Here is a 25,831-nt window from a genome sequence, read left to right as displayed (position 1 = left end):
CCTTCCCGCCCCCCGAAAAAATCAACGTTGGTCCATGTAAATCCAACGTATATTTTTCGATTCGTAACATTTAACGTAACACTACACTACACTATACTCTAGGGCCCCCGTATCTTCCACTTTACTCGGTTTAACCGGTTGAATGGTGTCCTAAAAAGCGCAGTTTTTTTTTTGATCGAGACCAGTAACCGAGCAACTTGCTTTTGCCAACCGTTGCAAACCGAGGTATTGCTTTGGTATGGGAACTTGGTGGATTTTGGGACCATAATCACATTTAACGTGTCCCGCTCACCATTAGCAAACACGGAAGTTCTTCGACCCCCATATAACCCGCACGCAGTATTAAAAAAAAAGGAAAATGCAAAAAAAAACCTACTAACCCAGAATTATTGTTATCATTATTGATTCATAATTTATTTATGCCAAATATGCATCTTGTTTCCAGAAACCAGTTTTTATGTATTTGACCTGAAAATTGTGACGCGTCGCGTTTTTCGATTTGCAACATCGGAAAAAAACAACGGGCCACACGGATAAACTTAGCGGGCCACATAAGGGCCATGGGCCGTCAATTGGCACCACTTGCTGAATCATACCACAACATTCAAATTATAATATTATAATTATTATCATTTTGTGTAACAGTCTTTTTATGCATAGTGGTTTTGAAAACTAAAAAAAATAATAATAATTAAATTAAAAATAATTTAAAAAATCTCGCCGGTCCAGGATTTTCCCACATTTTTAATGAAAAGATGAAGAAGCGCTGTTTTAAAATGCTTCGAAATGAAGCAGTAGTTGACCAACCGTAGAGCTCCAAGATTGCGCATGTTTGCATACTAATGTTGTGAGCTTCTAAACAGGCGTTCTCTTTCAGTTGACGGTGGAACGCGCTGGGAGCTTGAAACTATGGAAGAAACTCAGCTGTACAAAGATCAATTCAAGGTTAGAACTGATGTTTTGGTCTTTCATTTCAAAAGTTATTTAAAGTTGCTCCCTAGTATTTCATAAATATTTATGTGCCGTTATTTAGGGGGATAAGGGGCACTGTTTCCCGCCTTATTGCTTGAAGTATAATTGTATTAACATGTTTGTGGAAGTGGTTTTAATAGTTGTTTAATTTAATTAGCTTTAAATTTTCAACCGTTTCTCTCCTCCCCCCTCCCCACCTGGAAAAATTTGAACTGAGAGTTCTTTGTGCAGGGCTTATTGGAGGGTATGCGGGTTTGTACGGTGTATACCATCTGATTTCTTCCGAAAAATAGCTCATGCCCTCTGACTTTTATCGAGCTAGATATTTTATAGTAGTGGGATGTATTTTCAGGGGAAAAAACCTTTTATCGTTTAGTTAATTTTAAACTAAGTAAGTCATGTAATCTTACTTCTAAAGTTTCAGCGTATACCCTCTTATCTATAACTTTATGAAACAGTTTTTTTTATAATCCGGACTCTATTAAACCGGACTTCGTTTAATCTGAACAGTCATTTGGATTTACATGCTGTATAAATAAAAGGGGAGTTTGCACAATAATGTATCTTTGTAGACCTGTCTTATATTATGTATGTACATATTGTAGGGGAATGTGGGGCAAAGGGAAATAGTTACGATGACGAGCTTTTTCAATATGAACAGATTGATTTTTTTTTGAAAATTACAGTTCATAAAGGAAGAACATTGCGTTTTCACTACTTTTACTGCTACACAGCCTTGGGAAGGTAAACAGCAGTACAATAAACCCTCTTTAATCCGGACCCTATTAAACCGGACTTCGCTTAATCCGGACAGTCATTTGGACTTACATGCTGTATAAATAAAAGGGTAATTAGTGCAATAATGTATTTTTGTAGACCTGTCATATGTATGTACATATTGTAGGGGAATGTGAGGCAAAGGGAAATAGTTGCGGTGATTGAGCTTTTTCAAAATTAACAAATTGAATTTTTTTTTTGAAAATTACAGTACATAAAGAAAGAACATCGAATTTTATAATAAACTTGCATTGAAACATTATTTTTTATTTTTGGCAGTAAAATTGGGCCTTCAAAAAGAAATGGGAAAATTATTTTTTTCATCGGGTAAAGTTAAAAGTGGAGTATTTTTGGAATAGAATATTTTTTATTCAATTGTGAAAAATATTTCTAAAGTTAATGAGCAAAAAAAAATTAATCAATGAAATAATAATGAAACAAACTAATGAATATGTTAATTAATACATAATGAAAAAATGAATGAGTGAGTAAAATAGTGAATGAATAAGATAATGGAATGAATTAATAAGTGAATTATTAAAAAAGAATGTAAAAAAAATTAGTTATTGAATAAATACGTACGTGATTTATTAAATGATTGAATAAGTAAATAATAAGTTATAAATGAACTATTTCACTTCCCCTATCCACTTTGCCCCGCATGCACTTGACTCATTGCGAAAAATATTAAAAATACAAATAAGCTAAACATTAACTAAACAAATGCTGCACCGTCTATTAGAAGGTCCCAATTAATGTTAAAAATGTTGATAAGACGAACTTTATCATTTGATAATATCAAAACGATTTGACTTACAACAAAATATTACAATTCGAGCATCCATTTTTTAAAATTGGTTGTATGTTAATATGGCTTTCATTTTCAGAGGCAGCTTACATTTATTACTGCATAGTTAAAATATGGCTCGGTAAGTGTCGCTAAAAGCGGAGTGACTATTTCACAATTTCACTTTGCCCCACATTTCCCTTCTTTGTTTTTCCATATGCAGTTTTGTGTTTCATTCTCTTGGAATCAAAATAATGTTTACTACGTACGTTGTTCATGTATTTTGTCTCAATGTATGGTGTTTCTTTTTTTTTAAAACGTATCTTTATTAATTAAACGACCTGGATCCCCTATTAGTCCAGATTAATGATGTTTTGACTGAATCTGCAAATTTCTCGTGTTTCATCTATATATATATATATATATATATTTATTGGCAGTTTGGTCTTCTATTTTACTTTTAGTTTATTGCAAAAACTCGCTTTTTTGGTTTCCGCTGAAATGACAGAAAGAATGTCAAAATCGAACATTTTAAAGCGCTCGTATGAGAATCGTGTTTCTTCAACTAATTCTAATCCTTATTCGGAGGTGTCCTGATGAGCGGTCACAGGAGGTCACTGTGACCTCCCAAAAACTTTCCTATTTGGCAAGTTTTGGGACATAACTTCAACTTTGAAATGCCCTATTGTCCCTTTCCATAGGATGTATACTTATGTGCGCATACCAGGGGAGTGTCATAGGGATCAGCCCCCCCCCTCCCATAAACTGTCGACAATAGTATCCGTCCACATTGTATTCAAACACTTCATGAATAAAATGTAAACGATTTCAGCTATCCCTTCAATTAATTTTTTTATAAGAAAGTATTTGAAATATTACTTCTTCTAATTGCTTATGAAATGAATTAGTAACGTTTATGCTCCACTAAGTACCTCTGTCTTGGCCACTTTGTTGCTTTATATTGAAACCCAAGCAATTTCTGAAATTTTTCGTACCTAAAACCGTACCCCCCCCCCTACAATGGTGATCTGCTTCCTCCCCTGGTGTATACCTGTATCTTATCGTTCTGCAACATTTGGAGTTCCATTTGGCAAATTGGAATTTTCGTTGAACGCTTTGTTGCGGAATATGATTGAATTAAATTGAATACAATCAATTGTACGCAGGCAGAAATTCTTTTCCCCTTACTCAGAATTTCACGATACACTATTGGTAGATATAACTTAATGGAATCGAACGAAATCGAGTTGAATGAACTTTTAAGTCCCAGTTCAAAAATAATTCACGGTCTTACCCTGAACACATTTACACATAAGTAGGTTAAAATGTTGTTAAATTCTCTTCCCGCCCCAACAAAAACAGTTAATTGAAATATTCAGCTGTAACTATTCAGTCTTTGCAAAGATAAATGCTATCGTCGGAAAGTAAAGAACAATGACTGCAAATTTTTCATTTTTCTTTTCTTTTTTGTCATCTATTGTACTTGAATTTTATATTACAAGAAAGCTTTATTTTTGTTTCCGCTGAAAATAAAGCTCTATAAAAATAAATAAATAAAAATAAAAGCGTCAAATTCTAAAATTTTCCTCAGTTAGTACGAAATCCAAAACGCGTTTCTTCAAATAGCTCAAAACCTCAATTTCGCAGAAACTGTGCTTTGATTTCCCACGGCAGAGAATATAACTGTTTGAAGTTTAGTTCTTAAAAACTCGGACCTATTTCCCGCGCGCAGATTCTTGAGAAATTTGCACACTATTTCTACATGGGGAGAGATAAAACAAATATTTTGTATGGTTAATAAGTTGTGCTTTTTCCCTCCCTATCTGTAATTTTTAACTGTAACAAAGTCTTAACTCGCAACAAGAGATTTAGGCCGCATTTTCTGGGATAAAATGCACAGGTAGTTAAGCATTTTTATTGTATATTTATGCAACAGAGCCTATTGCTTCAATAGCAATGGCGCAACACCCCGAAATACTACAAAGCCCCCCTCCCCCCAAGAGCGAGTGCTCCCTCATAAAGAAAAATTCCCCCTCTCTCTGTGGTATGCATTTTTCGCTGTTGGTTTTGACTTTGCATGATAAACTGACGTTCAATTCATTGCTGACTATATTTTATATTTTAAATCAGCGTCACAGATTGCTGAAAAAATTCTACTGTTGGGGCTTAGAGGAAGACTTGTTCATCTATAAATAGTTTTAAGTTGATGGCTGGTCGTGTAACTACAAAGAGGTGGCATGGTTTGAGGTTATTCTGACCTCCCAAAAGTTTCCTTATGCGGCAAATCTTGTCTGACGATTAGGCAAAATCATCATCATTCGAAAAAATTTGGAGTTATATTCGGCACGATCATTATTCGGCAAAATTTGGAGTTCCGTTCGGCAAACTGCGAATTTCCGCCCTCCTGAAAATTTAAGTTAGGGGCGCCCTTGTAACTACTAGGTCTATTAAAAAAGTGACTGCATGCTTTTTTCCGGTGCGCGCTAGAACTCCTCGATACCCAACTCAAAACAGAACCTGCGGTCTAGTCTACTAAACAAACCGTAGTTCCATTTCACTGTCAATTTTATTGGTCCAAGGTCATGTCGGAGATTTACATGAACTCTGTGGTCTAATGGAAGCATCACGGCACTAAAAAGAGGTAACCCAACTAGAATAAATGGCAGATAAGAGATTGGAAAAAGAACAAAACGACTAAACGTGAGAGTTACTAAAGTAGAGATAAGAATCCAAAAAGTACTTTTGTGAGACAAAGTAAACAATAAACGCGTAATCAAAGCAACTTCGTTTCGATTTTTTGCGATTTGATTATGTTTTATGTTCAATCAGAGATGATTCAAACTTCCACACTTGGGAAGGAAAACTAATTCAAAAGAAGCAATGACTTGAAAGCAACTAACTTGACGAAAAACGGCCTGCTCACGAACGATAGGCCTGTAATTTAAAATTTTTCCAAGAGGAGCCAAGGATATGCATTCAATGCATATTTTTTTTTCAAAACAACAAAAATCACACCCACAAAATTGTAGCTGCATTAATTTCCTAAACATAGGGAAAGGCAATTGTCGCCTCCTAACGATATTAACCAAATTCTGGATAGAATGTTCCCAATATTGGTAAAACTTAAATCTTAGCCTCCCTTTTAAACGTCAACATTAGTATGAACAATGAAAGAATAGTTCATTTTGTAACAACACGTTTTTATTACCGGATTTGATAAATAATGAAATGTTTTTTGATATTTTTAATTTTATAACTATAAGAAGTATAAGGGGTCTAAGGACCTTCAAAATGTTCGACTTTCTGGAACAAATATATGTTATGCCTAATTTAATTCCGAACAATTTGATACCTTATTTATTACCATACGCAAAAGTTTCAAGTTATCCTAAAAATGCGTAAACTTTCCCCATAGAGATTTGTTTACAGCAGCTGTTTAAGCCTCTTTTTCTCAGGTGCCGGTTTCTCGTTTTGCATGCATGATATTTTAGAAAGTTTCTTATGTATTTCCGTAAAACTTTTCATGCATGTTTGTCTGATTTATTTTTATAATATGAACCTAAATTTCAACTGAAAATGAAAGTTAATATTAAGAGAAATATTTTCACCCAAAATTTTGGAAATTTTTGATGTTAACTTATAAAATTAAAAGAAAATATTTAAAAAAAAAAAGGAATTTTGGTTCTGATCATAAAAGTAAACCAGACAAACATGCATTAAAAGTTTTACGGAAATATATGAGAGACTTTCTGAGATATCACGCACGCAAAACGAGAAACCTGAGAACTGAACCTTGGAAAAAGAGGTTTAAACAGCTGCTGTTACCATAAATCCCTATGGGAAAAGTATACGAATTTTTTCGATAAATTGAAAAGTTTTTTGCGTATAGTAATAAATAATGTATCAAATTGTACAGAATTAAATTAGGCATAACATTTATTTTTTCCAGAAAGTCGAACATTTTGAAGGTTAAGGGTCCTTAGACCCTAAGTCATGAAATTTCGTATAGTTCTATGGTGCTCTATTAGACGTACAAAACTACAACCACGTTGCTCTAACAGTTTTCGAGAAATGAGGTCGTTGAAAGTAGCTTGAAAAAATCTTTTTGGTTCGTTGTGAGGTATGGCAGATGCACCGCTCGTTTCTACCCCGATTTCAGAATTTGGCTGACATCCTGCAGTGCAGTGTGTCAAAATTTGTAAATAACTAGCTTTAATCAGCGATACACAGACTGAAATTTAAATACCGGCATAGTCTAAATTTAAACTTAATTCGGGAATCGGCTGGAAATGAGTTTGACATTTGTTGCACGGTAAGTCTGTAAGTGCATTTTTATTGAATGCGAATGTCGCCAAATGGGCGATAAAAAAATAGTCTCGGAGACGAATTTGAAAAGGTTTGAAATGAACGCGTAATGAAAACAAATCGTGATTGTCGTTGAAATCTGGTTGGGGCTGAATACTTGCATCAAGAAATAGCATTTGGTTTTCACAGCAATTAATTAGTGTTGAAAATCTTCAAATGCAAGGAATCGCGGATTTTTTCCTGCCACAGGAACGCGATGTAAACTAGTAGCGACAATTTAATAGCGAAGAGCAACTTGAAAACGTAAAGGTAAGACTTTTTTCTTAAAATGATGAAGTACACGATTCATGGGGAGGGGGAAGATGTTTTTTCAAAATGACGGGGTTAAATGCAGATTTTGTCTAGAAAGTAGTATTGCTTGAAATAAAATATACAGCTAAAAATTTGATTTTTTAAGCGCACATTGTAAGGAGGGTTAGAAAACAATTTCAAAAGGGAAATTAAGCTTTTTCGAAATGACGGGGTTAAATGCAGATTTTGTTTAGAAAGTAGTATTGCTTGAAATAAAATATACAGTTACAAATGTTGATTTTTTAAACGCACAATATAAGGAGGGTTAGAAACTATTTCAAAAGGGAAATTAAACTAAATAAATAAAATAAACATTCGGCATCCACTTTTCATTTGAATTATGACGTCTTGAAATTCCCTTTTTTTTTTTTCAATCATGAACATTGATAGGACACGATTCGTTGGATTTCTTGTTTCTACAAATGGAATGGAAATGACCAAGCAATGTGCATCCGCGATATTATGACTGGTGATGTTCTAGAATATGAAAACAGGCGTATCCGTAAAAAAAAGAATGGTTATTAGGATGCGGTGATAAAAATAAATATTTTATGGCCGATATCCAGCAGTACACTTGTCATAAATATTATTTTTAGCGTATAACGTTCTGTACTTTTTAATCTTATCAGTCTTAAATGATGGAGATTTTGTATTTTGGACATTTTGTAATTAGATGAAGTTTGGCTGTTTAAATTAATCGGTATTGATGTCTTTCTGAAAAAACTTTATTTTACACTTCCCCCTCCCCACTCGCTCTTTTTCCAAGTAAAATATGCTTCTTAAGTTAAGCCTTGAAATGATGGGAATTCAAAACAGTCAAATGAAAGCAATAAACAATCGTGATTGCTCAAAAAAATGCAATTAAAGCCCTATACCTGCTCACGGCTGGCTGTTTCAGTTGCAATTATATAAATAAATAACTCAAATTATCAGTTTGAGTTTTCTCACTTTAATTTGCTAAATTTTGTGAAATGCACATGGGGGGTGTAGGTTACATACACCTCACATCACCAGTTTTGATCTAGAAATCATTGACAGTTACAAAAGACACCCTCGGGTTTTAGTAGTATAGACTCACTAGAGGGATTCGGAACCGGCTCGCTTCACGCTGCGTTCGTCGCCAGCGGCAGTGAGGGTTTTAATGGTATTTTTAATTCCTATTTCTGGCCCTTCAAGGTTCGGTGGGGTTAGACAGGGAAGAATCACTTTCTCCGGATATCCTGCTCACTACGACACTAGTAGTAAGTAACCTGGTAGACTTTGACAGTCCTGAGAAGATTGGGTTACAGCACGCACAGGTTTTAATAGTGTAGACTAGGGACTCGCCCTCGGCGGCGGGTGACGATTCATGACTTTAATTGTGATTTTACAAATTCATATTTCCTGCCTGTGAAGGCTAAAAGGGGAAAAACAGGACAAAATGGCTTTCCCTAGGTGTCCTGTATCCAACAGGATCAGTGTTCACATGGTAAACATTGACAGTTCGGAGAAGATGGGGTTACAGGCACAGACAGATACACGCAATGATTTACAAATACAGACACGCGGGTCGTAGGTTTAGATACCAGTAAACCTCCTTCATATCCCGTTTCGAAAAATAACACCGCACCTTGCCGATTAGCTTCGCTATCCTCGTAGGTCCCTAGGGTATGTGATATGGCAGGTATATCACATACCCTATATATACATACATATGGTACCTATATATACCCTATACATATGGTAGGTTATGTATAGGGCAGGTCATATGTGAGTACTTTTTTACCAGTTCCTAAGAACTCTTGCAAGTCGCCTTTCAAACGATAACGGGCTACAAAGATCAGCTTCGCGGAACCCATGTGACTTGCAGCCCGCAAATTTTGCGAAACCCGCTAAGAAGCTCAATCAAGGCACCTTTTAAACTAAATAAATAAGAATTCCATGAAAAACACCGCCAGCTCACTCATTCCAGCCGGGACTGCAGTTTCGTGCTTATTAGCACTTATCAGTCCGACATAGGAAGTAACTAAGCTGTAGATGAAAAACCTCTTAAGGAAGCCAAGAGTGCCAGCAAACTGGTAGCTAGTATAGAATTAGTACTGACCAGACGAGGGACGGAAGCAATGGTTCAATTCAGCTCGAAAATTCAAGGCATGGTATTTTCAGTAAGTTACCGCCCTATAACCAGGGCTAAGACAGAAATACATGAAATACACCGCCAGCTCAATCATTCCAGCTGAGGACTGCAGTTACGTGTTTATTAGCACTCGTCAGTCCGGCATAGGAAGTCACTGAGCTAATTCTATATGGTCAGTGCTAATTCTATATTAGCTACTAGTTTGTTTGGCACTCTTGGCTTCCTTAAAAGGTTTTTCACCTCCAGCTCAGTTACTTCCTATTCCTGGCTGATGAGTGCTAATAAGCACGAAACTGCAGTCCCGGCTGCAATGACTGAGCTGGCGGTTTATTTTATGCGTTTCTGTCTTAGCCCTGGTTATAGGGTGGTAACTTACTGAAAATAAATATTGGTTCATCCGTTTAATAGCTACGGTGCCTCCGACATTTCTGAACATAAACATACATATGCCCTTGCAAACGCTAAAGCTAAAGTTTGTTAGTGCGTCTCATTTTCTCCCCTGTACCAGCACCAAGCTAAGTTGGCGAGGAATTTCGAAGTTTCAACTTTAGATCCTTCTCTTTCTGTTGAATGAATTGAGAAAGTAAATTTTGCCCATGGTGTTTAAAATTACTCTATGAGAGTTACTGGGTATGGAACGTTTGGCTTTAAGATTTATTCTTAGCGAATGAAATAATATTTACATTTACTTTAGCGCAAAATCTTATTTTACCACGGAAACGAGAGGGTAAAAGTGAATCCTAATTTCTTTACTCATGTGGGTGGTTTAATGTGTTCTTTATGTTGCTTAGTACGAATAGTTTAGCTTTACTTGCAAATACTTTAGCTTCAAAAATCACCAAGTATGGATTTTTTGAATAATTTGTTCGTTTTACCACTAAGCGCACCGGTGGGAACCGATCCCGCCACCCCGAATGCCGCACACAAACAAGGACGAGCACCCGTTTTTGGAGGCCCCAAAATAACATTTAGGTGATAGTCTTATTTCTTTGGGTAACTGTTCTTGAATGACTCGTAATCAAAAAATTAAAGGAATAGAATTAAAAACAAATAAATAAATTGCTCCGTCCATGATTTTTGCTTTTCAAATTCTTACCGTTCCTCTGGTAAAAAATGTTTAAACACGCTGGTTTATTTTTCATGCAAAAAAAAAACATTCAAAATCATTTGAAACTTATTGATTGGAACTAGAGATGTACCGAGTACTCGGTAACTACTCGGCCTACTCGGCCAATTTGCCGAGTACTCGGTACTCGGCCAAACTTTGATCAGATACTCGGCCAATACCGAGTAGTTGTAAGAAATGGAAAAAAGTTAAGGCAAATTTTAGAATTAATAAAGGAGTGAAACCACCTAATATACTGCAATCATTTACAATTCAAATTTACAAGTCAAATTTAAAATTTGAGAATGATGAAGTTTGTTATGCTTGAATGGAGTAAATCTTTTCAATGTCCGCCAAGTTAATAAAACTTATTTATTAAAAAGAGCAGTGTAAAAAATATGAAATTTTTATATTATATTTGACTGACTAGAACCAGGGGCGTGAACGGGGGGGGGGGGAGAAAGGACACCTGTTGGCCCAAGCCCGTAGGCGGCCCGATATTTTTTCAACTAGGTATGAAATATAGAGGTAAACAATATGGAGGAATCCCAGAAAAGTCACTTGTGACGGACCCAAAAATTTCTGTGCACACCCCCGACTAGAACTAAAATAGATTGATATAATTTGTTTTAATTCCAACTTGATTAATCATACATATTATTTGTTTGTTTATTTTTAATTTTGTAAGTTACCTTTTTCTAAAATTTTTGACACAAACAAAATATTTTTTTGCATAATTAAATTTCAGCTGGAATTTTGTTTTAAAACCATTATATGGACATAGAGGTCTAACTACTATTCCAATAAGTTCGAAATTCATTACGTGTGTGTCGGTGGTTCTTCTTAAAACATAATTGGAACTCGGCACTCGGTAACTCGGTACTCGGCCGAGTAGTGGAAGGGCGAGTACTCGGTACTCGGCCAAAGTGCTACTCGGTACGTCTCTAATTGGAACCAATTACAGAGTTTCAAACTGGTGCATGCTTGCATTTTAATGCGCCTAGCTTCTAAACAACAGTTTTCTTTCGGTTGACTATTTATCTCGATGCGAGGCTCATGGAGTGGTAGCCTGAGTAGTTTGAAAATTCTGCAGAACGTTGTTTTTAAAGACGATTGAGTGCAACAAAGCCGCGACAGGGAGAAATTTCAAGTAAAAATTTGAGATTGAGTTTTGCATTTTCATGGTCCGTAGTCATCAGCGAACTTGTTTTTAATTTCTAGAAAAGCTAATACAATGCAGGCATTTAGTAGGCAGTTGTTTCTACGAAAACTTTTTCTGTACTTTGCTGTGTTCCTGCGGTGATTCTTAAGATAAAATCCCTTGCCCCTGGAATGCCGTTGTATTATATTTTAACACTAATGCTTTTATTAGCTGAATTACCAGTTGTAATCTTGCGGCCTTTCTATTGAGTGCACATGAATTTAGTTTCCGATCAGATTAGTGATTGGTAATGGGATTGCAAAAATTTAATTGTGTAAGTCAACCAGGTTACCCCCCCCCCCCCCTTGCAGTTTTTGAAAAAGTAATTTGAAAGCGTTTTAGGTATACAGTACATTTATTGCATTTAGTAATGTTTCGGTATTGATGGTATTAAATGCTATATTTATCTATGCTATTTTTTTATGATTATCCACACAAAACTAGAAAATACAGAAAAAAAAAATGATTCTACGAATACTATTTTCACCAAGTGCGCTCAATGGGGGATCACGGGAGGTCACTGTGACTTTCAAAATATTTTCTTTTTCGGCGAAATTTGTAGTTCTCTTCGGCAAGTATATCATCATTCGGCCCAATGTGTAGTTCCATTCGGCTAACTTTGTTCCGTCTGGCAATATTATCATAATTCTGCGAAATTTGAAGATCTATTCGGCAAAATTATCCTGCTTCGGCGAAAGTTGTAGTTTGGCAAATTCATCATTTGGCAAACTGTATTCCATTCGGCAAAAACTATCATTCGGAGTTAAATTCGGCAAATTAACATCAGTCAGCGAAATTTGGTGTTCCATTCTACGAAATTATAAACATTCGGCGAAATTGTCACCATTCGGCGAAATTTGGAGCTCGATTTGGTAAAATTATCATGATTTAGTAAAATTGGGAGCTGAATTCGGCGAAATTTGGAGTTTTATTCGGCAAAACTATTATTATTCGGCAAATTGAGAATTTTTGCCCTCTCAAAATCTTAAGTTCGGAACGCCCCTGTACACACGTATGTGTAGTAACTACATTTCAATTTTTTTTCTTTGTGTAAAGAATATTTCGTGATTTTCTCATTAAGTGCAAACTAGTTACTCTGTCGTAATTAATATCCTGCTTTAAAAACAGTGGTAAACATGGATATTGACACATAACATATTCGTGGTGTTTTTGAAGTAATTTGTGACGCTAACTTCAAACATCGAATCAGATTTCTTCCAGCGCCTACAGTTTTTGTGAAATTATTACGTTTTAACTTTTTTTTTGTGTGTGTTTTCTTTCCTATTACGCACAAATAAAGTCTTTGCATAAATACTCAAAATGTAGAAATAGGTAATCTGGTTCGCATAAACTGAAGGGCTGTTGGAATGAATCTTAATTTTCGTGATATATGTACCTGGATTTAAAATCAAGTGTACACAATCATAATTGAAGTGTGTTCGTAGAAATTTCATTTTTCACTCTTGTATATGCATAAAAGTTTGTTCCAAGGGACTGTTCACAGATGTCCCATTTTTACGACGTTACAAATTGTCATACCTTATCTTACCCCCTTTCCTCCCTTGGTCACGTGTCATACTACATTAAATAAGCATTTTGTCACGGAAAAGTGATTTTATTTCAGCAGAAATGTTGTGTGATGTCATACTTCTCGCTACCCTTTCTCCTCTCCCTTGTCACACTGCCACAATTTTATGAAACCTCTCCTTCTTATAGCGTCGCATCATTTGTGCACGACCCCTTGTTAATCTAAGTAAAATGTGAAGGAAATGTATAAATGAGCGAGAAAACTGTTACGTTTGTGGAGATATAATATTGAATAAGAATGATTAAGTTCAAGTCATTCATGATTAAGTTCAAGCGGGGAGGAGGGGGTTGGTATTAATTCTTCTGAAACTAGTTTAAACACTTATAGTTATCTAACTGAAACATACTGCACTCGGTAACAAATCTATTATATTTGCGGAGATAAAACACCAAACCAACACTGTTTAAGTTCAACATCTTTTATTCTTCGGGGAGGGAGCTTGGTATTTACTCTCCTGAAACTAGTTTAAACAGCCATAGTTACCTAACGGAGACATGTTGTGCTTGGTATCAGTATATTCAGTTAAAATGAAGGAAACAGATAAAGATTTGAAAGTTATATTAGATAAAATCTGGTGCAATAAATATTACGGGAAAATGATTTCTGGTCTGAAAATAGTGACATCATTCCACAAGCGTAATATATTAAATTATACCTTTTCAAAAACTTTTAAAGATATTTGATTTTAGTAGTGAATGATTTTAATTATGAAGACAATTTTTACAAGTTAACGATGCAAGATTTAAAGATGGCATCATTACAGGCTGCATTCACCCCCTTTCCAAATGAACGAAAGCTTGCCGATTGTTGCTGAACATTTAAAAACAATGTTCCTGATGGCAAATGTGAAAAAACAAAGCACAAGTTTTGAGTAATCACTTAGTGAGCTCCATCCCCTGCTCGCTTCTCTTGTCAACCTCCGTTCGCCAAGTGCGGTGAATCGATTCCGCCTGTGGAGGATGACAATTGATGATTTACACATTACCTTTTCACGCGAATTTTTTTATCAAATCGTTCTTGTAACCTCAAAAGATGTATAGATAAGGATTGCTATACCCCCTCCTCCAGCAAAATATTCAAAAGGTTTTTTTTTCCCTTTTGTGCTGCTCTGTCGGTATATTTCCATAGTAATGCCACAAAGTATTCCTTACGATCATCAGTAATTACGTTAACCCTTTGTTTACAAACTAATTGAATAGTTTTTTTTTCCGGAATTTAGTTAAGTATCAATTTTTTTGAATTTAAAAACTATTGATATATGTAATAACTGTTCAACGGAGATAACAACTTTTTAACCTAAGCGTAAATCATTTTCAGTAAGGAAAACTGTACTCCCTATCAGAAAAGTTCAATATGAGGCTAAAAATGTTTCTTCGAAACATTAGAACTTAGAGCTTGATTTTTTTTTTTTTTTTTTTTTGAAATATGCAATTGATTTAAAAAGATAAACACACCTTTAGTCAGCCAGTATTCTCAACTCAGTTTCATCGACATAAATAAATAAAAAAGACAATAATTACTGAAAATAGCATAGCATTCATTAGTGCTCACTTATCTTTCAAGCGAACATAGGGCTAAGCCATGCATCGTGTTTTAACTCCTAACTGGTGAGATGGGCTTTCTTATCCCATTCCCCAGAATATATGGACTTTTACATTTAACTGGATCGTAATGCTTACATATAGGACTTTATATACATTGCAGTACATTATTTCTGTAGCAATTTATAAATAAATAACACAACAACCATTGGGAAATTTCTTAGTTTCGTTGACTAAATTTTGTGAAGTGTACGAGAGAGGGGGGGGGGGGGGGTTATGCACCCTTTTTACCTTATGCTGCAAAATGAAACTTTCACCACCAATTAGGGTTTAGTTACTCATTAATTCGAGGGTAAATGTATATCACTGTGAATGACGTCAGGTGCACTCACCCTATACATTTGTGCAAATTTTACCTGCACGAGAAATAGTAACGGAGTTCCTTTGCTGAAAAGGAACCTTAAGGACCTCTATCATGTATTTAATGTTCTTTTCCAATGAACAACCAAAAGTTTTAGCAAGTGGCAATATGGTGATCAAAACACGAGCCAGTATCCCTGGTTTTAATACAAATTGCCAATCCTAATATGATATTTTTACCCTGTTATGCCCCCTCTCCAACACACGGAAGATAAATTCTGTGTGTGTGGGGGGGGGGGGAGGTTGCGGCAATACAGAGAACGTACTCTTCTCGCGAACGTACTGCTCTTAATACTACTTCAAAAGACTATTGAACCACAATTATTGAAAGGTCTTAGTGCTTTAAATGAAACCAGCGTTAAAGACTTCCTCAACGCAAAGTAATGAGTAAAATGACTGCAATTTAAAAGAAGGCTCTGAGCTTTTCCCATCCTAATCCTGGGCATTTTAATGCACAAAGGTAGAATAAGTCGTTATTACGGAGGCTAGTAAAAACCTGAAAATATCGACTGACGGCTCCTTAATAATTTTACACCGAAGTTCTGGGGAAAAAAAACAAAAGTTTTGCTGATAAGAGGACTTGTAAACTCTTGATTTTAGTGTAAATAAATTTTTCACTAGTATCCCCCCCCCCCGTGCCGAAAACCAATGTTTTTCAGGAAAACCTCAAACACATAGATAAGTACTTTTAGTGTTGAAAAACTCAGTTCTATAATAGACGGGACTTACTTATGAGCAAGTATGATTTTGACGAGGACTTGTTCCTATATACTGAAAACGTAGGAGTTTTCTGAATGAAGGGCTCTAAACTGATAGTAACTAACTAACTTGTAACATTAATGTACTGTTTTGTGAGGCTGATACCAAAAATTTTGATTTCTAAGAAAATTGAGAATCTGCACACACATGCCAAAATAAGGTTATTTAGTCGTATGGGCACGTAAAACGGAGTATCTGCAGAAATAAGTTTTCGAAGTGTTTAAAAAACCTGAAGGAAATGTTGGAAATAGGCGGTTTTTTCGCATTTTTTTTAGCAAAAACCAAATAAGCGAGCTTGTACACTAAACTAAACGCACTAAAAAAAAGAAAAAATGTAAACAAAAAAAAAAGTTCGCACTTACTGCCCTGTACCTGCCCACGGTGAAGTAGTGCTTGCCGTTCTATTAAAAACTCCTTTGTTAACAGTCGACGTGAAATATTGAAACGAAACTGAAAAATGTGTTTCATCTAAAGGAAAACTTATTTTTTAGGTATGTACACATGATGGTGAAGAGAGGAACGCATCATCCCATTTCATATCAATTACATTCAGTTGTAGGATCACGGTCGCGCATTTCATTGTTTAGAAAATATGAGGCAGTTTCAGTTTGTTTAAGAAAAAAAAACAGGAGGGGGTGGGGAACTGGTAAGTGATATAGTAGACTAGATTCTTTTAGTACTTGAATTGCAGTCAGAGCCCGATCATTCTGATATTGGACATGGGGCAAATTTCTATTTCAGGGCATCCCTAGGGCCCGACTAAGATTTTTGAAGACACTGGTCACGAATTCCATCCTCCCCCCATTCCCGCTTATTCTATATAATGAAGCTATAAAGTATTTCGATACTTGCATATTAACACAACCATGCTAAATCTGGTGCTACCTCATATCACAATATGGTACATACATTAAAAAGTAGAAGAGATATAGTATACGATATATAAGATGTGGTTAAACTTTGCCCATTCCAATACACCCTAAATATCAAATTATCTGTGCTATAACTTTTAATAGAGAAAAAAGACTAAACTTGGAGTGGTTTTCTGATTTTCAAAGAGATAAAATATTTAAAGGGATTTTTTATCAATAAATACATTTTTCCTTGTTTCGACATTTGCAAGAATATGAATGATGTCATTACTCTACATTCAGAGCGAAATCATTATTTATTTTTAATTAGCATGATAAATTAAGGGGATCTTGGCCCCCCCCCCCCCCGAATCTAAGAACAGGGGCCTGTGCTCTGCATGCCCCTGCGGTGATCAGGCTCTGCTTGCAGTTTTAACTCTGTTTGGGGGTAATTACGGTGTTTGTGTATTGGATTCATCCAAGCTTCTAAGAGGAGTTTTTCCTCTCATTGCATTTTTTCCTTTTTGCTTAAAATCATAGGAGAATGCGCGCAATGTTAAGTTTTGAGTTATTTCCCTTTCAGAAATGCTACGATTACTTTCGAGAATGCTTCACTCGTATATAAAGTTCGTTATAAAGGAGGTTTTTTTTCTTGTTACTTAAATCACACAAACTTCTTGTCAATTTGACGAAAAGCTTGCTTGGAGTATTTTTACGAAGCCATACGACGAAATATGTCGTCAGTGTGATTTTTTCTTAGACTGGTTTTGCGTCTGTATAAAGAACATCGTATAGGACTGAACAATCTGAAATAATTCAATCAGATTGGTTTACATTTTATGTGTTCGAAATAAAAGCAAGGGGAACGCTATTATTAGACTCTGAGAAAAATTTGTGAGGTGGGGGGGTTGTTTCTAGCAAAAAGCGCCAAGGTATCAGGATTCTCTTCAAGAGATTTGTGCAAAAAAGAAAGGGGGGGGGGTATGATTGGTTCTAGGAAAGTTTCTATGTGCTTGCTGTAAGCGAAAAATTTCGAAGTATAAGCAGAGATACTTCTTAGCACGTTTTTTTTACTTCCTTTTACAAAAAAGGAAGTATTGTATTCGCGAAAAAATTTTCACTCAAAAATCGCCCTTAATTTCCATTTTGCTCACCCCCAAATGAATGTTGAGTTTTTTTTTCGATTCGACCACATGCGGAAAAGTGCCTAAGAATGTATAGACACGCGAAATATCCATTTTGACCATCACCGAGGTAATTACAACGACTTTTCTCGTGACGTCTGTATGTATGTGCGTATGTGTGTATGTGCGTATGTATCTCGCATAACTCAAAAATGGTATGTCCTAGAAAGTTGAAATTTGGTACATAGACTCGTAGTGGGGTCTAGTTGTGCACCTCCCCTTTTGGTTGCTTTCGGATGTTCCTAAGGGGGTCTTTTGCACCTTTTTGGGGGGAAATCATTGTTAATTTCGATGTAAACTCAAGTGGCGTTATAATTTGTCGGACACTTGGCGATATATCGCCAGTCTTTTGGTCGCCAAGTTTTGTCGCCAACTTGGCGACAAATTTGGCGGAGTTTGTCGCCAAGTTTTGTCGCCAACTTGGCGACAAATTTGGCGGAGTTTTTTTTTTTTTTTTTGGTTTCAATTTGGCCATTGTTGGTGATATTAAGAGAATAAATATTGAATCACATTAAAATAGCGAATAATGGGGAAATGACATTAAATTGGAGTAAAAGGAAGTCATGTGATGCACACATCAGCTCGTTTTTTTTTTAACTAATTTGATTTGAGGTCAAGTGTCGTTGTATTTTAACTTTTGATGAGACTTAAGCTGATGTTGTACGTGCTGCTTGACTCTTACTTTATGGTTCGTACATAGATAGGTGTTTGTCCTAATTTTTAAATTTTTCCTAGCAACTATGAATTGCTCATTATCCTAACTTAACCAAAGTTGATGCTTCTCTGATTTTACAGATTGCCATGACGACGAGAATACGCAAACTACTTACTTTAATATTCATTGTTAGTGGTACCCGCACGGCTTTGCCCGTAATAGAAAAATTAAAGTCTTTTGATTCGCCTGTATATTTAAAAATGATGTATGGTGAATTTTCTCGTCAATTGGCTTGTACCCATGCTACGGGTTCACGTTATAATTTCGTATCTCGCCAATTGGCTTGTGCCCATGTAACAGTTCCCTCTTATGATAATTTCGTAATTGACTCGTCAATCTTATATTGTTCTTAAAACTGGAATAGAAAAAGAACCACATCGAATTATCAAAAAATCGCTTCGAGGTGCACACCCCCAGGCTACAAACTAACTTTGTGCCAGTTTTCATGAAAATCGGACGAACGATCTAGGTGCTATGCGCGTCACAGAGATTCAGACATCTTCCGGACAGAGACTTTCAAGCTTTATTATTAGTAAAAAGAGGAAAAATTTTAGTTCTCATGATTAAAAATCTTTTTCATATTTTTCAAGGTTTAGTTTAAGAATTCATTTTAAAAAAGGAGGAAGGATGTAAAATAAAGTTTTTAAAAGAGAAAACATAAATATAGATGAACTTAAACAGCAAAACTTCATCTAAATGCAAAATTTCCAGCCGACACACTCCCATCATTTCAGATTGATAAAAATAAAAATCACGTATAACGTTAATAATCAGCGTATAACGTCATACGCTGTAAATCTTTATAAGTGGACTTCGGTCATACAATTTGTGTCTATATATCCACATTCTAATCACATTTTTTTTTATGGATGTGCCCAGAATCACCTTTTCCACAAAATCATCAGTCATAATATGAAGGGTGCACATTTCTTTGCCATTTCTATTCAATTTCATTTGTAGAAACAAACCCGTCCTATCGCAATTCATGACTGCAAAAATTATAATTTGAATGTAAAACGACAAAGCTCAAATAAATTCTTGATGCTGGATGTTCATTTATTTTATCCCATTTTTTTTTTTTTTTTAATGAAACGATTGCTTTTGTGAAGGAAAAGTTAACGATCTAAGTGATGCAGCCATGTCGCAAACACGGTTTTAAAATTAAAAGAACTCTTTTTCAGTGTTGAAAAAGTTCAAACTAAATAAAACTCCGCAGTATTTAGCGATTTAATGGCCTTCATTTTGCGAGAAACAAATTTCATTGCTTAAAGATATATCTGGAAAAATGTTCCTTCGTTACCCCTCTGAATCTAAGACAGGATCCAAGCGAATAGCTTTGCTAGAATAAAAAGGAAACATAAACGTCAAATTGGCACAAATTGCAGATTACTGTAGACACGTGTTTTGGAATTACAAGGAACCCCTTTTTCAATGCAGAATAAGTGTAGACATCAGACTTTCTTTTGTCGGAATCTGGGTTAGGGGCCATTCATTAATGACGTAAGGATGATTTTGGCAATTTTGACCCCCCTCCCCCATTTAAGGTTACGTAGGATTTTTCAAGCCCCTCCCTCTATTCTTACGCAAGATTCCACTTCGTTTTTCAAAATAATAAAATAACGAATCTTACATGACTGGAATAGTAATTAAATTCACTATAAAAATTAAAATGTAGGAATCCAGACTGAATGTTTTTTTCCATATTTTTTTGTATACGATGCAATACTAAATAAAAGTAAAACATGCCACAAAATAGTGCAATTTTATTATATTTTGCACTATTCGTTCTTTGTAAAACAAATTAAAACAGTTCATCGTAATACGTTTTTCACCTTCCAGACGCAAATGAAAAATGATCTCGGCCAACCACTTGAACGCGCGTTTTATAATATAAAATATCGACTTCGAAAATGTTACGTAAGAATGGTTTTGATACCCCCTCCCCCCAAATTAAGGGCATGTAGAGATTTTTCTAACCCCCCTCCCCTCGGGACCCTTACGCAATTAATGAATGGTCTCTTAGGTCATATTGGACTGTAAATTGAACGGCTTAAGAGTTTGAAGGAAATATTCGCGTCTTTACAGTAACTATGGTGCGAGATCACGTAGGTCATCGCAAGAGTTTGTTAGGCTAATGGTCCGTTAGCGTTGCTAGCCAGTATCGCCTCGTACATTCACGCCAGAGGTGGCTATACAGGGCACTAAAACTTCCGTTTATTTGGGACTAGCTGCGTCGCCCGGCTTTACACGGTCTACCTCGAAAACAAAAGTTATGTCAAGTGACGCATGTTCAACAATCGGGCTTGAATTAGAGAAGGAAAATCGAAGTAATAATTCTTATAGAAAGAAAACGGCGAATTAAAAATTATCGAATAGATTGAACGCAACCCTCTATAAATACAGCTAAAAGCCTTAAAAAAAAGAGAGAAGATAAATCGCCAAATAATAATCAAAATGAGAAATTTTTACCTCAAAACAAAAACAATTTTGTTTAGTCAGAAAAAATCCGAGGAAAAAAAAGTGGCAACCTTCTGAACGCTAATTTAAAATGAGATCGCGGAAACGAATTTTCCGATACGAAAATAGAGTTCCATTAGACTTAAAAGTGCCTTTAAATTTTTTCCGATGATTTTATAGCGCTTTTTTTTTTTTAATTCGAAGGAAGTAAATGAACTTCATGAGTATTTTTCGCGGATTTTCGAATGGCGCTAAATTTGAACTGGTCGGATAATTATTTCGGGTGGAAAGAGCAATTTAATGCCATTTTTGGACCTTAAAATTCGAACGGTTCGTTACTTTTTTGGTCGTAGCGGTTTTTTCGACAAACCGCTACGTTTCTTCTCGGGTGCCCAAGTACCTCCCTGCCAAATTTGGTCCAGATCCGACGTAAACTATGGATTTGTGTAGGGTTCATACACACATATATACACAGATTCTTTGTTTTATTTAATATAAATTTTTCTAAAAATAAATGATTAATCTTGCTTTTGATACAAGCTGATCAAACTGCAATCACTTTTTTATAATATTGCTGTCCTCCACGGCCGACGCCAAGGGGGGTGTGGAGGGGTGCTACACCCCTCCAGTTTTTCAGAAGTGGGGTCGCCAATTTCCTCTTATTGATGCTACAAACAAAGGAAAACTCGTCGTTTTTTTCTTTAAATTAAAATAGTAAATTTAAATAAACAATTGAAATAATAGTTACAAAAAGTATTTTTTCTGTAAAATTGGAATGGAAAATGTAATTTTAAAATACAATTTAGGAAGATCCACGATTCTCTTTTATTAAGATTATCGAAGTAAGGGACACAGAAATTTTTGCTTCAAACATTTTTTAATGCAAAAAAAAAAAAAAAATGTATTCAGTGCACTATTCACTAGGCCGCATAGTGGTTATGTCTGTCTAATCGGAAACAATGGGCCCGGTATTAAAGTATTGTGCATGAAGAAAATTAGCATAATGGGAGGGTGAACCGGCGACAAAATGTGCACGCCTTGTCTCTCGGCAGTCCTTGTTATAAAATACGATGCTTCATGGTTCTTCAGTTAAAAAATAATAATAAAAAATAGATAAATAAATAAATAGGATGGCTTCATAGGGGCCGCTGAAACATTCCCATATCATTCCCATATATAATTTTTTTGAAAAATATTGTCTTGAAAATAGTTTCTAAGTGGAGAAAAATGCATGGGTCGCCGAAATATATTTGAAACAGAGAGAGGGGAAAAACAGTTTAAAGCTTAAAGAGATTCAAAGTATTGTGATGAATACTCACACCAGAAGTTCTAAATGTTTGGACGTTAAAATCGTATTTAAATCAAAGCTTGATCAAGAGATACAGGAGACAGATTTAAAATAAAATGAAGTGGAATAAATAAGACCCAAGGTATCACAGAAAGCAACCACAGCCGGTCAAAATGTTAAAAGTTCTTTTTCTGGGGCCGCAGACGCTTGTATTTCATGAAAACAAATATATTGGGCTGGAAATTGAGAATTTTGCTATGGAAAATCCAAGCAAATAATCGTGTTTCGCAAAAGAAAATTGGAAGAAAGTATTACAACATGTTTATCAATAATTAAAATTTAAAAGGAAGATAGGGACGTAGCCAAACTGAGGGTAGAGTGGAGAACTCCAAATCCTTTTTTTTTTACGTCCCTAAAGCTGACCTAGAAGTGAGTTTTTAAAACTTCGGATTTGAAAAAAAATCAGAGAAAACATTCTCAAACCCCATCCCCCCCAATACTTAGGACTGCACCTTCGAAAAACCATGAGAGTGCTCCCAACGTAACATCCAAAAAACGCCCTCTAAAGTAATCATTCATCATCATTCACGGTAGAATAAATTTCGTCTTTAGACTTTGATTTTATAAAACTCCGTGAGGTCTCCCGAACCTGTCCTCCTCCTAATATTACCGAAGATCCTAAAAATTTCATTGTTAAGGCTTCAATTCAGGAATTTTTTCGCGGGAGATTTCCCGAATTCCCTACCCCTCTAACAGTATTGAATATCGCCTACAATTGAGCCAATTGAATTTCAGTTTCGAAAATTTACCAGAGGAGACTCCGAATCTCTCCACCCATTAACATTACCAAAAGTCTCTTAAAACTGAGTTTTCTACACATCGAAATTTTTTCGAGAGAATGCCCCCCCCCCCCTCTCTCGCCAACATCATCGTAAAACGTCTTAAATCTCGCTTTTAGTGCTTCAATCACGAAACATTTCTGTGCACGAGCCTCTTCAGAACTCTCCCCCCCCCCCTTCATTGAAGGTTGGCTTAAATTACGTTTTCGGAGTTTTAGTTTCAAGAAACTGGCGTTTCACTCAATTTTAACAAAAAAGCTTACAACCGCGTTTTTAATGTTTCGATTTCATAAAATATCGGGGGGATGGCCCCCTCATCTCTCTTCTCCTCAATATCACTACAGATCGTCTAAAACTGCATTCAAATTTCAATTTTTTCCCAGGCGAGAGCCCACGGACCCCCCTTTACCTATTATAATCGGAAATACTTCACAATTGTGAGCTTGGAGTTTGAAGTTTTAAAACTTATCGAGGGATGACCCCGAGTCTCCGTTAACATAACCACAGATCATCTACAACCGTGTTTTTCAAATAACGATCTTGAATATTTCCCGGGGGAGAGCCCCCGGACCCCCTATCAATATGTAATCAAATGTAACGTAAGACTGTTTTGGGAATTTAAATTTGGAGGGGGAAGGGGTGGATTATCGGTAGAGGCTATCGGACATCCTCTCCCTTTCCTCCCCAACTTAAATTATAGTCTAAAACTGCGTTTTTTCTGTCTTCCATTTCGAAAAAATACCAGGAGGAAGCCCTCCGACACTCGTATTTCTGACTGAATATTTTCGTTCGGATTAAATTTACATTACTAGTACTAAGGTCTAGTAATATGGCTAACCTTGCTAAACCAGTGAGAAGCTAAATCATCTCTCTCTGCATATTGGAACATGCGTTTGGAACAATTAAGAGGCCGCCGCCAAATGCGCACCCTCCCCCCCCCCAGGTTTTTGACCTAGCGACGGCCCTGTGTCCTACACAAGTAAAATCCCGATTCATTCTGACAACTCCTTCTTGGTGCAAGGATTTATTTACTTTTTTTTTGCAAATTGCAGTTGCAAGTACGATTTACTATACTTTCACATTTTTTTTTTATTGTCAACAACATAAGGGAATAAAAAGAATTTTTTATTTGCAATTGGTCTTTCAAATGAAAAGAAATTACAAATTGTCCTTTCCAGACAAGAAAAATTGAGTCGTAAGTCTTGTAATGAATTTTTAGTTACAATTAGTTTTAACGGGAGTTTGTTTTTCTAGGTGATACCAACGAAAAGAGTTTGGAACTGACTACCAGACTGACTTCAGATTTTAAGTCACCAAGTGTGTTCCGTGAAGAATCAACACTTCTGCTCAAGGTAAATCATTGTTTTCAAATATTTTGATAGATCCTGGTGAAAACACTTTTTTGATTTTCCTGTAACAGATTTTCTCAAGTTACATTATGTTTAACTTTATTTCTTGCTTAACATCATGTCTTCCCAAGAGTTCTTTAATTTTATAACGAGATGTCTCGAATCGGTCTTTAGCGTCCCAGATACACGCGGCTAAAGGACAGTCTTTTAGTTTTGTTATCTATTACTTTCATGAGTAAGATTTTTCTTTTACTTTCATGAGTAAGATTTTTCTTTTACTTTCATGAGTAAGATTTATCTATTACTTTCATGAGTAAGATTTATCTATTACTTTATTATCTTTTCCAGGGGTTCCCAAACTTTCCCGATTCGCAACACCCTTTGAAAAATTTGACTAGGGTGTAGCGAGAAAATTATACATATCTGAATTGCATTGATACACTTCACGGCATCCTTCGCGTCTTCACCCGGTTTGGGAAGTTTTGATATACTGTTAAAAATGTGGGCTTCACATTTCAACCTGTTAGGGTTAACGTTTTAGCGCAAGCGGCACCCCCTCTTGGGTACCAGTTGGCTATTTATAACATCCTTATAGAACCCTTGAATGTGCCATTGGTTTCCTACGGCATTTATAAGGGTGCTATTTGGCTCCCTATGATAACCTTCCCTACGGTGCCAAATAGCGCCATTCATAGGTGCCTCTGGTGCTAAAATGCTTAACCCTAAATGGTGCCGTATGCTACCTGCAATTTTAACGGTGCGTGTTCAGTTGAAACTTTAGAGTCTTGATGAAAAACAGGAAATAATTTTCTAGAAAACTCGAACATCCCGTAGTTATACCAATATAGTTTCATAAGTCTCGAGACAAAGTGGGAAGGAGTTTAAAGCATTCAGAAGTGATAAAAGGTAGAAATAGTGGAAGCCTCTGTTCTTGAAACCAGGATCCCTAGTCATGCAATTGCATTTAAAAAAAAGAATCGTAAGCCAATTTCTTTCGCTAGTTTCAAGCAAAGCGTGTCTTCCGTTCATCGTAGTTGAACCACATGACTTTTCGGATCTTTGCCTAAGTTTTTCCAAACCGAAGTATTGGACTTGCTTCCTTCACTTATTTATTCCTGCTCGAAGATTAAACCCCACATCTGGTTGCGGTTTTAGAGCAGGAATTTGTTCTTGGAGGGAGCAGTCCAATTTTTGGTTTAATAAAAGCTAAGGCAAAGACGCAAAGT

Source organism: Uloborus diversus, unplaced genomic scaffold (assembly GCF_026930045.1).
Source record: "Uloborus diversus isolate 005 unplaced genomic scaffold, Udiv.v.3.1 scaffold_13, whole genome shotgun sequence".
NCBI classification, from domain to species: Eukaryota; Metazoa; Arthropoda; class Arachnida; order Araneae; family Uloboridae; genus Uloborus; species Uloborus diversus.
The sequence above is the reverse complement of the archived record's forward strand: the minus strand, read 5'-3'. Positions refer to the sequence as shown.